Here is a 10,247-nt window from a genome sequence, read left to right on the forward strand (position 1 = left end):
CCAAAGTTTTTTATTATTAGTTCTTGTTCCCAGGTGACGCACTTAATTTACTGATGGTGTAAAAAGCGTTAGTGCACATGCCTGCCCCTCTGCTGGGCAGTGGTAATGGTAACTTGCGGCGCCATTACCGTTTATGGTGTAATTGCCCATTTTAGTGTAAGATATAAAAAATATGACTTCAAAGAGAAGAATGTCAGTCGCATTGTTATGGTCTGAGAGTCTGGCAGCAAAATGGAAATAGGAATAGGATTTTCTAGCAGCGCCAGTGTTTGTATTCGGAGTTTAAAAAAACACTCTGAAGTTGTGATAAAATAATAATTGCAGGCAATAATTATTTGCTAATGATTGCGGGTACCACAGCAGGTTCGTATCGCAGCTCTTTCAAAAGATGTGTGGTAGGAGGGGTTCGGTGGGGGGGGGGGGGCTATGACCTATATAATTATTGATGCTCCTTAGGTGATTCATTTGTAGTGTTTCCCCTTGAGCACGTACCAAGGAAAATTAACACTAAACTTTTCTAAAATTGAGAGAATCGTCCATTTTCTGGTTTCTCTCATGTACACCTCACTCGTGCAGTGCCAACCCCATGAAGAGACTGTAAAAACTTGTCACATGTTTACGTTAGAATCTTTTGAAGCCAGTGGAAGCTGATTGCTGTCAACAAATGTATCTTTCTACATCAGCATGTGCTTTTCATTTAAAGTGTGGCTCGCTCAAAGGTTTATATTTAAAGAGAACAAAACTAGAGACTTTTCCAGTGAAATTTTGGATGCAAAATTCTTATGCAAACTTAAGACCGATCCACCCTTATGTAATGCTAGATGGCTCGCATTGGATTCATGTGTTTCACATACTTTAAATGCCGTTCAGTCATACGTCCAGCACTTTGTTTTTGACCCACAACCCTATGTCTCTTCTATCTATCTCCTAGCAGTCAAGTTTAAGGCTTTTCTAGGGTGTATACTGGTAAAATGAAGTGAGCCATGTGCAAGAAAACTTGCATTGCTGTAAGTGTTACATGAAATACCAATTTCTGCTGAGGCTCCTGGTTATCTTCAGTAATCAGCGCCTTGCTTACAATTTAAGAAATAATGAAATAGCCAAGGATAATGCACATTTTTCAATGTGGACATTCCAGGGAATGTAGACAGTTTTCAGCAGATTTCCTTCCAAGGGACATTTCTTCTGTAGAAGTCATAACACTACATGTACCAGTTGGCAAAACTGCATTTGTTTGGTTTAGCCGTGTGCTTGTGGTTTCTAAAAAATAAAAATAAGCATTAGCATAGCCAATAGGTCTCGCCTTTGGGACCTTATACGTGTTTAGCCATGCAACAGTTGATGTTGTTGCACCAAGGATATTGTGCTGCATAACGAAATACTTGCAAGGCCCCAAAAGCGAGACCTCTTGGCTATGCCAATGCTTGTTAATTAAATGCCAGTTTAGATTATCTTGAGGCGCACATTGTTAAAAACATGATTGTCTGGTTTTAAGAACCATTTCAGAGGATGAAAATTCATGCATTTTCCGGCCGCTAGAAAAAAACATTTTCTTGAAACAAAATATAGAAGAACATTGATCACTGCAATAGTTTCTTCACTAATTATGTGACTCAAATCCCTTCCTGCGACTCCCAACCTGTGCCCTCTGTAGTTCTGTGTCCGCAGAGGACATAGTGTCACCTGCAAACTCGCAAGTGTTTCATATGAGGTGCTATCAGCTCCATACTCAGATGTCTGCTCAAAATGTCCCCTTTGCCTTCAGAGAGTATTTCAGAAACCAAAGTCACTGCGATGCCAGGCTTTTTTTTTTTTTTTGTCCTCATTTTGCCCTTAGTAAATCACCTAGGTGCACTAGGAGAGGGGTATGAACTTCGCTGTCACAGGTAAACTGGTAGTGCCGTCGCCCGACTGATATGGTTTTGACACTCAGCGTTGTTCATTCACTCCCAAAAAAGCGCCGCAAGATGACAACTCTAGAGGAGCAATGTTGCTGCTATGCAATGCCCATACAGGATAGGGGGGACCACAACCTTGGATAGAGCAATGGGGGAGAGCACACCAAGCAGCGTTAATCATCGGACAGTGGGAAAAAAAAAAAAAAACACAGTCTAGAGAAGAATCACCTAGACCAGTTTAAAAGGTGCCAGAAGCCACGTTTGTCGGGGTTGCCAGCTCTTACTAGGTCAGTTTTAGATGTTTGTAAAACTGAGATGCGCCAATCTAACACAGTGGGAGGCAGTGGTTCCTTCCATTTCCTGCATATTTCTCTCCTGGCCAATAGGATACAGTAGAAGAGGAGTTTTTTGACAGGGCCTTGGATTTCCAATGATGTTCCGAAGACTACAAGCAGTGCATCGATTGGGATTTCGAAGCCCAGGGATGTTTTTAACAGAGAGCTGATAGAATCCCAGTAAGATGACAGCACTGGGCATTCAAAGAACATGTGTAAGTCGGAGGCTGCAAGCAACCCACACTTAGGGCAAGCCACAGTGGAATCAGTTGAGAACTTCGATAGCCGCTGTGGAGAGTAGTAGGCCCTATGTAGCGTAAAAAGATGGTTCCTACGCAACCACGCCGGCTTCACTGTATCCCACAGAAGCCTAAAGGAAGAATACCAAATGTTCTTGAGATCTTTTCCGCTAAAGGAAGAGCTCAACAATGTCTCGGGAAGGATAAAGTCCCCGTCTACCTCATCAAGTAACAAATTATACCAGAACGAGATTTCCTTAATTACCGGGGGTTTGTCCATCATCAGTGACAATATGTTACTATCACCTCCCATTTGGAATCTACCCCTAACAGAACTCTGTGTATGGGCCCAGCTTGCCATCTGTAGATATTTAAATTTAGAGAGGCCCAACCCCACTCTAGCTGATAGGTAGTCCCAAGGTAACAAAGAGCCCTCTAAAAACAGATCCCCCCATACCTCCAGGCCGGCCTCTCTCAAAGGAGTTGCCAAACTATCAAGGAGCCATCCTGGACACCCAGGAGAGTCCCACAATGGTGACCTGCCTGCGAAATACCCCACCTTTATGGCACTTCTTAATTTAACCCATGTTTTGGTGAATCCCAACAAAATCTTCAACTTAATCTTTTTAAAAAACTTAGGATCCCCGAATTTAAGCAAAAAACCCTGCTGGCCTGCTCCCTCTCCTCTAAGTAGTGCGGCAAACATGCTACCTATTCCTGCGTTTGTCGGCGTCTTAAGCAGCATCCTGGCATGAGAAAATTGGAATGCCCAAGCGTATAGTTGTATGTCGGGTGCTGCCAGACCCCCCTTTTCTCTACGGCGCCTGATCTTTTTCCATGCTACCCGTGGTATGCGATCATTCCAAATAAAGGAACTAATATAACCTTGAAACTTAGTTAGGAGAGAGGGTTCAAAATGCAAAGGAAGAGTATTAAACAAAAATGAAATTTTGGGTAAAATAGACATCTTTACAAGGTTGGCTCTACCCAGGATGGAGAGGGGGAGTGAAGACCAAGACCTCATAAGTTTTCTACAGTCTCTCGCCACAATATCAAAATTCAATGAAGCGATTTTGTCTATGTCCTTAACGATGGTGAGACCGAGATAGCGCATAGAATTACTTCGCTGAGCCCCTGCCACTGGCTCAGCCTCATTCCACAGCATCATCTCAGTTTTGGATTCATTGATTTGATATCCAGATAGCTCACCATAGTCATGAGCCAGTGCAATGACCGAGGGGAGTGCTGAGCACAGATCTGAGGTGAAAATGAGAATGTCGTCTGCGTACAGGGCTACCTTCCTCTCCCATCCCCCATAGAAAAAGGACTTGATGTTATTGTCATCCCTAAGCCTTTGCGCAAAGGGTTCAATATAGAGATCAAATAGGAGAGGGGAGAGGGGGCAGCCCTGCCTCGTACCCCGAGTGATGTCAAAAGGGTCCGACAATTCACCGTTGACCAATAAAGAAGCTGTGGGGTTCCGATACAATAGGCTCACCACTCTGCGGAAACCCTCCCCCAGGTTGAACTTTCCCAAGACCCCAGACAAGAATGTCCAATTCACCCTGTCAAAGGCCTTGGTGGCGTCCAACGTGATAACGGCTAGGGGTAAAGAATCCGCAGTCGCCATGTCGATTGCTCCCAGTAGGTCATAAGTCAGCTCAAAGAGCTGGCGCCCCTTCACGAAGCCTCGTTGATCTCGATGTAAAATGCAAGGTGCCACCTCCCCCAGCCTACTAGCAAGAACAGATGTAAAAAACTTATAGTCAGAGTTTAGAATGGAGATCGGTCTATAAGAACCACAGCTCTCGGCTGGTTTACCCGGCTTCAATATCAAAGTGATTGAAGCGTCATTCCATGAGTCAGGAGGGGCCAGACCCACCTGGAAGATCTGATTGAACAGCTGAGTTAAGAAAGGGACTATTGTTGGTAATAGGGCCAGATAGACCTCCGATGGGAGGCCATCGGGACCTGATGCCTTACCCTTCTTACTATCTGTAATGGCTCTGATAACCTCTTCCTTAGTAATTGGTCTATCTAAGGCAACTTTCTGGTCATGCGAAAGGGAAGGGAGGGATACTCCGATCAACCACTCGTCTACTTGCCGCGCCTCGATAGTTTTGTCCTCATGATAGATGTCTTTAAAAAAATCACGGAAGGCCCTTCTGATGTCGCTGTCTGCCGAGTAAGCCACACCGTCAACTTCAATATGATCTATGTTATTTCTGACTCGGTCTGTTTTTGCTTTCCAAGCCAGGAGCTTCCCTGCACATTCTCCATATTCGAAATGGGCCATCTTACCGGCCTCCCATCTCTGGAGAACTCGCGCGTTCAGAGTTGAACTCAATTCCCCCTTTAATATGAATAGCCTGTTCTGCCAATCTTCCAAAATTTCTGATGGGGCAGCAGGATGTGATAAGATATTCTCCTGCAGCATAGCCATATCGGCTTCCAATGAGGTGACAGTTTCTCTATAGATCTTCCTTCTATACGAGACCTTATTAGTGATAATGCCTCGTAAAAAAGCTTTAAATGCATCCCAGACGCAACCTAATGAAGCCGATCCGATGTTGTTATCAAAAAAACCCTGTGCTTCAGATTTTAAAAAGGTAATATCATCTGGAGCATTAAGAAGGGAGCGGTCAAACGACCATGTTCTGGATGTGGTATTTGACAGCCCAACCAGTTCCATGCACAAAGCTGCATGGTCAGACAGATGGAAAGGGAGATAGTAAATATTTTGTACAAATTTAACTAATTCACGACTGACCAGAGCAAGGTCTATTCTTGACTGGTGGTGATACTTATAATTACGAAAGGAAATGCCCTGTTTTAACCCAGATCTTAGTCTCCATATATCTACATATCCAAACTCCTTCATTTTATCAAGTAGAAAGGCCCTAGTTTTGGAAGGGACTATTGGCCTGTTAGACGGAGATTTATCCAGATTAGGGTCCAAGACCACATTAAAATCTCCGGCCAGGACGACCGGTTCTGGATAAAGAAGGAGATGAGAAAACAATGAACTCAATGCTGAAGGATCGTCGTTGTTAGGCCCATAATAGCCCACTATCGTAACTGGAGCCCCAGCTATAAGAACCGAGACAATGAGCCACCTGCCCCCAGAGTCTGCGAGTTTATCAACCAGCCTGGCTTTTAAAGATTTTTTAAAGATGATCGCCACACCTCTGGTATTCGAGTTCTGTGTAGTGGATATGCAAAAGTCGATCCACCTATTTTTTTTAACTAAAGAAAGAATCTCATTTTCTGTGAGATGGGTCTCTTGAAGTATGAGTACCTGGGCATCCGAGTCGCGAAGATACTGCAATATCTTCCTATTTCTGGGGCTAGAGCGCAAGCCGTTTATGTTCCAAGAAAGAACTTTTAGCTTATCCATAAGAGCAGTTTTGCACTCCCCCACCTAGAAGCATTAACAAGTAAGGCAAGAGAGCCTCTAACACCAATGCTGCAAAAAGTACCAACTTTTACGTCCTGGCCTACAACTCTCCATAACCAGAATATCAATGGGCAAAAAATGAGGACTTTTTTTGAAATTCTTACAAGCCCCCCCCCCCCCCCCCACTTCCCCCCTGAACCTCCCCCCGCCCCTTGGGAAACCCTTACTCTATCTATCTGGAAAACCAGAAGATAGCGCCCCTACTGAGTTCCTGTCCTAACTAACCGATACCTTTTATATATACATAAGTGAGAGAAAGAAAAAAAAAAGCGGAAAAAACTGAATAAGAGAAAGAGGAAAAGAAAAGAACAAATTGACCCCGCAGGGAGGGGAACAGGATATAAATTATATGTGAGAATGTTCTTAAGTTTTTTTTTTCTTAATTTTTCCTAACAGATATCTCTTTATTTTCCTGTTTTGTTTTGTTTTTTTCATCTATTTTCCTTCCTTTTTTAACCTGTGCTAACCTGTGCTAACCCCCTTTGACATTAGCTCGTGGCATTAACTAAACTCACTTTTTTTTTTCTTTTTTTTTTTCTCCCCTTTTTCTTCCTGTTTCCCTTTTCTTTCCCCTTCCCTCCCTCTTCTCTTCTCTCTCTTCCTTCCCTTCAGAGGCACAGTAATTTATTCTTTGGTTTTTTTTTAACTTGAAGCCCCCTTGTTTTTATCTTTGTCTCTCGCCCTCCCCAAGGATATTAACAACTCATCCGCAGCCTGGACTGAGCGGATATTATGCATTGTATTATTATGCATAACCTTCAGGGCGGCTGGGAAGACTAACTGGGCTACTGCCCCTAGGCTCCTAAAGGCATCTAACCTCCTCCCGAACTCCCACTGCTTATCGAGCGTAGCCCTTGAGAGGTCTGATCTAATTTGGAAGTTAAAACCCTTCCCACTCAAGGACTTCTGTTTTAGGGCCAAGCTCAAGATAGTCTCTTTAAGGATGTAAGTGTGGAAGTCACAAGTATTTTCCTCGGCTTTGTTCTTTGAGGATTCCTCCTGAAGGGATCTCAATGGACTCGTTGGATGTCAAGTGACAACTCCTCGACCGTTTGATCCAATTTCAGGGATTCTTTTAGCAGTTGGATAATGTATTGCTTGATATCCGACCCTTCGCTGTTTTCCGGGATGCTAAGAATACGGAGGTTGCTACGACGTGCGTTGTTCTCCAATGACTCCATCCTCTCCGCCAGCATCAGATCTTCTTTTTTAAGTTTGACGATATCCGTCTTGGCTTCGTCCAGGTTTAGAGACATGACTGTCACTGTATCCTCCAACCTTTCTGTTCTTGTGGCAAGGCTGTCTACTTTGCTATCTAGGGATTCACAAAAATTCCGGATTTCAGATTGGATAGATGTCGACGCCTCAAAGCCTTTCTTAATATCTGCTGATAAAGATGAAAACATTGACTGCAGATAAGAGGCTAGACATGGGTCGACCCCGCTACCCAGGTAGGTATCAGAGGCCGTAGCTCCCTGCAGGTCCTCCTGTAGTAACTCATTGTTATATGGCAACCCTGCTGACAGTGACACTGGATTAGGCATTGCGGCCAGGTGTATCGAGGGGGACAAAATTGTCGATGGCACCATGGAGCGCAAAACATCTGTTAGATTTTGCTCAAGGGAAATAGGAGAAGTGACAATCAGTGGTACCGTAGGATGTAATAAATCCGTTGGATTTTGTACCGGGGTGTCAGGAGGAATGTCAGGAGGAATGGTGTTCAGCGGCCCCTGAAAGCTCACACTCGGGATTGCAGAGCCATCTAACACATTAACCATTTGATTAACCTCCTTAGGCCCCGCCTCCAACCCCTGATCCACCACCCTTATCTCACAGGATTTTTTTGTAGTATCGACTTTATATGTCTCAGTGCTTGTATCTGCCTCCTCAGCCTCAGCCTCAGCTAGATCCTGCAAGGTGTTTGCTGTAGCGGGGGGAGGTCCTATAACGGGAATGCTCCTATCTGCGGCAGGTGCGGTCCCCTCCGGATGTTCCAGCGATGCCATCCCAGAAGAGGTATCTTCGAATAGTTGCTGATCTGAAAGGCGCAGGATTTGCGGAACGACCTTGAAGTAAGACCTCAAAGAAGGCGTTATCTTTGATCCAGTGTTACTAGCTGCTTTGGTATTTGTGGCGGTTTTGGAACCCAGTGCCGTTTTGCAGGTAAAGGCACGTTTCGCTTTTACTTCTCCAGATAAATATGAGGAGACTTTTTTCCTCAATGAGGCGCTCTGAGCTGTCTGACTTAGATCCGGTGTCGGGGGACCATCACTAGTGGATTTTGTTTGTATCTCTAGCTCGATGTCAGGATCTATGGCCCCCCCACGGGTTTTAGCTTTTCTACTAAGCGTGCCCCTCCCCCTCCTTCTGGCTGTATGCTTTGTGTTAGGGGTACTCACTTCTAAGCCGCTTTCTGGGGAGGGCGACAGGCTGAGGATGGGGTGAGGGCGAGGGGCCTCGTAAATTACAGGTGCTATTATTGCGCTGTGTTCCTCCAGACTCGCCAACCTTCTACACCCCCCCTGTGACAGTTCTGCAAGCTCAGCCGTGACAGCCTCTGCGCTGGGCCCCAGACCCCTTCGTGCCTCAGTTGTGTCCTTCTCCTCCGCCCCTCCCCTACACCTCCTACCAGATACTGAAGAGATGCTACAGCTGGAGCTGGGTCCCACGAAGCTCCCTCGAGGCCCAAAATGAAGGCTGCGGAGCTTCCTCCCACGGCGGAGCTCCAGTGCTGCCAAACTCCAAAGCAGCAGGGCGGGAAAAGCCTGCCACGGGCTTGACAAACTTGACTGCCGCACCTGAAGCTGAAGCTCGGACGGCAAACTTGGCTTCCTCCGTGTTACAGCCGAGGGAAAGGGCGGGGCAAGTGCAACTGCAGCTGGAGCCGGAGTAGGGCCCCCTGCAGCAGATTCGTCGCTACCGGCAACTCCAAAGACTCCAATGACGACCCTGGGGCTGGACATCCACTTCTCGCCTCCGCGCATTAAACGCTGGAGGCTCGGAAGGCAGAAGGCAGATTTTTTGCGGATGGTGGATGGCGGATGATGGATTTTGCCGAGCTAACCCATAGAGGGCTCAGAGAGGGGCTGACGAAAAGGCGCGGAAGAACGCCGGAAAAATACAGGCCGAATACCGCAGATCTCTCTCACTCTCATCTCACTGTGAGCCTCCGCTCACACGCTCACCATCGGACCATCGCGGACAGGAACTCAGTTGAGCACTGCGACAGCTCAACTAGCTGCCGCCATGTTTCCCTCCATCTGACACTGTGATGCCAGGCTTATCAGCAAAGTCCGGCTAAGTGTAGTCAGTAGTAGGTCAAACTTCCGGCCAGGGCCAGCTTTAGCGCTGGCAGTGCGCAGTGAGACAATGTTTGTTGCCACCCCCCAATGACCACTGTCATTACAGATTCCCTTACTACCACCCTTTAACCGCGCCCCTCAAGTCTCCATAACCACTCTCTCAGGGACATTTAATTAGTTTTTTAGCGCCACTCATACCAGTGTAGTGTGGATGAGACGAGCATCGGACATTAATAAAAGTGACGTGTAATTGCAGGCACATTGCTGCATTATTTACTTACTGACGAGGATGCGGGGTGGTGCAAGAGCTTTACAATGGGGCAGCCGCAATGGTTTGGCTGACAAAGACCTCATTCACCGAACACAAGCGGTATCTGATGTGACATTCTGCATGCAGTGACATGCATGGCTGCACACGTGACCGCTGTCAGTGTTGTCACTGATGCAACCAATGAAAACGTCTGCAGCAAGGCCGCACCGTAGGTTGCTGGCACCCGGCTGGAGCATGTTAATGGCGTCTAGGCGCTGTACCGTACGCTATGTGCAGCCTCTGACCCTTTCTGTTTGTGTGGCACTCCCGGCAAAGCCATCATTTTGAGCATGAAACGTGTTGCCTTCATGCCTTGTCCTTTGAAAGCCTCTAGTCCCAAGTAGGCGGGCAAGTGAATCCACTACCTATCTGTAGTGGCACAACCCTTCACTGGTAGTTTACGGTTTCCAGGTGGCTCCTTGTTATCAGGGCAACTCCTTTCAGCCTTCATTATTATTATTATTATTATTTTAACATTTATTAAGCGCGGCGAATACCCGTAGGCGTCTCGGCGCTGGCGTAAGGGATGGATCAGTATTTTAGAAGACCTAACAAAAAGTGGAGCTATTGGTCAAATAACCAAGTCTTGAGTTGTTTGCGAAATATGAACAGGGAAGGGCTGGTCCTAATGTGTAGAGGAAGGGTGTTCCAGAGTTTGGGGGCGGCAACCAGAAAGCGCCTGTCACCCCAAGTGACTGTTCTGGTA

This window comes from Lissotriton vulgaris, chromosome 11, assembly GCF_964263255.1.
Source record: "Lissotriton vulgaris chromosome 11, aLisVul1.2, whole genome shotgun sequence".
Classification (NCBI taxonomy): Eukaryota; Metazoa; Chordata; class Amphibia; order Caudata; family Salamandridae; genus Lissotriton; species Lissotriton vulgaris.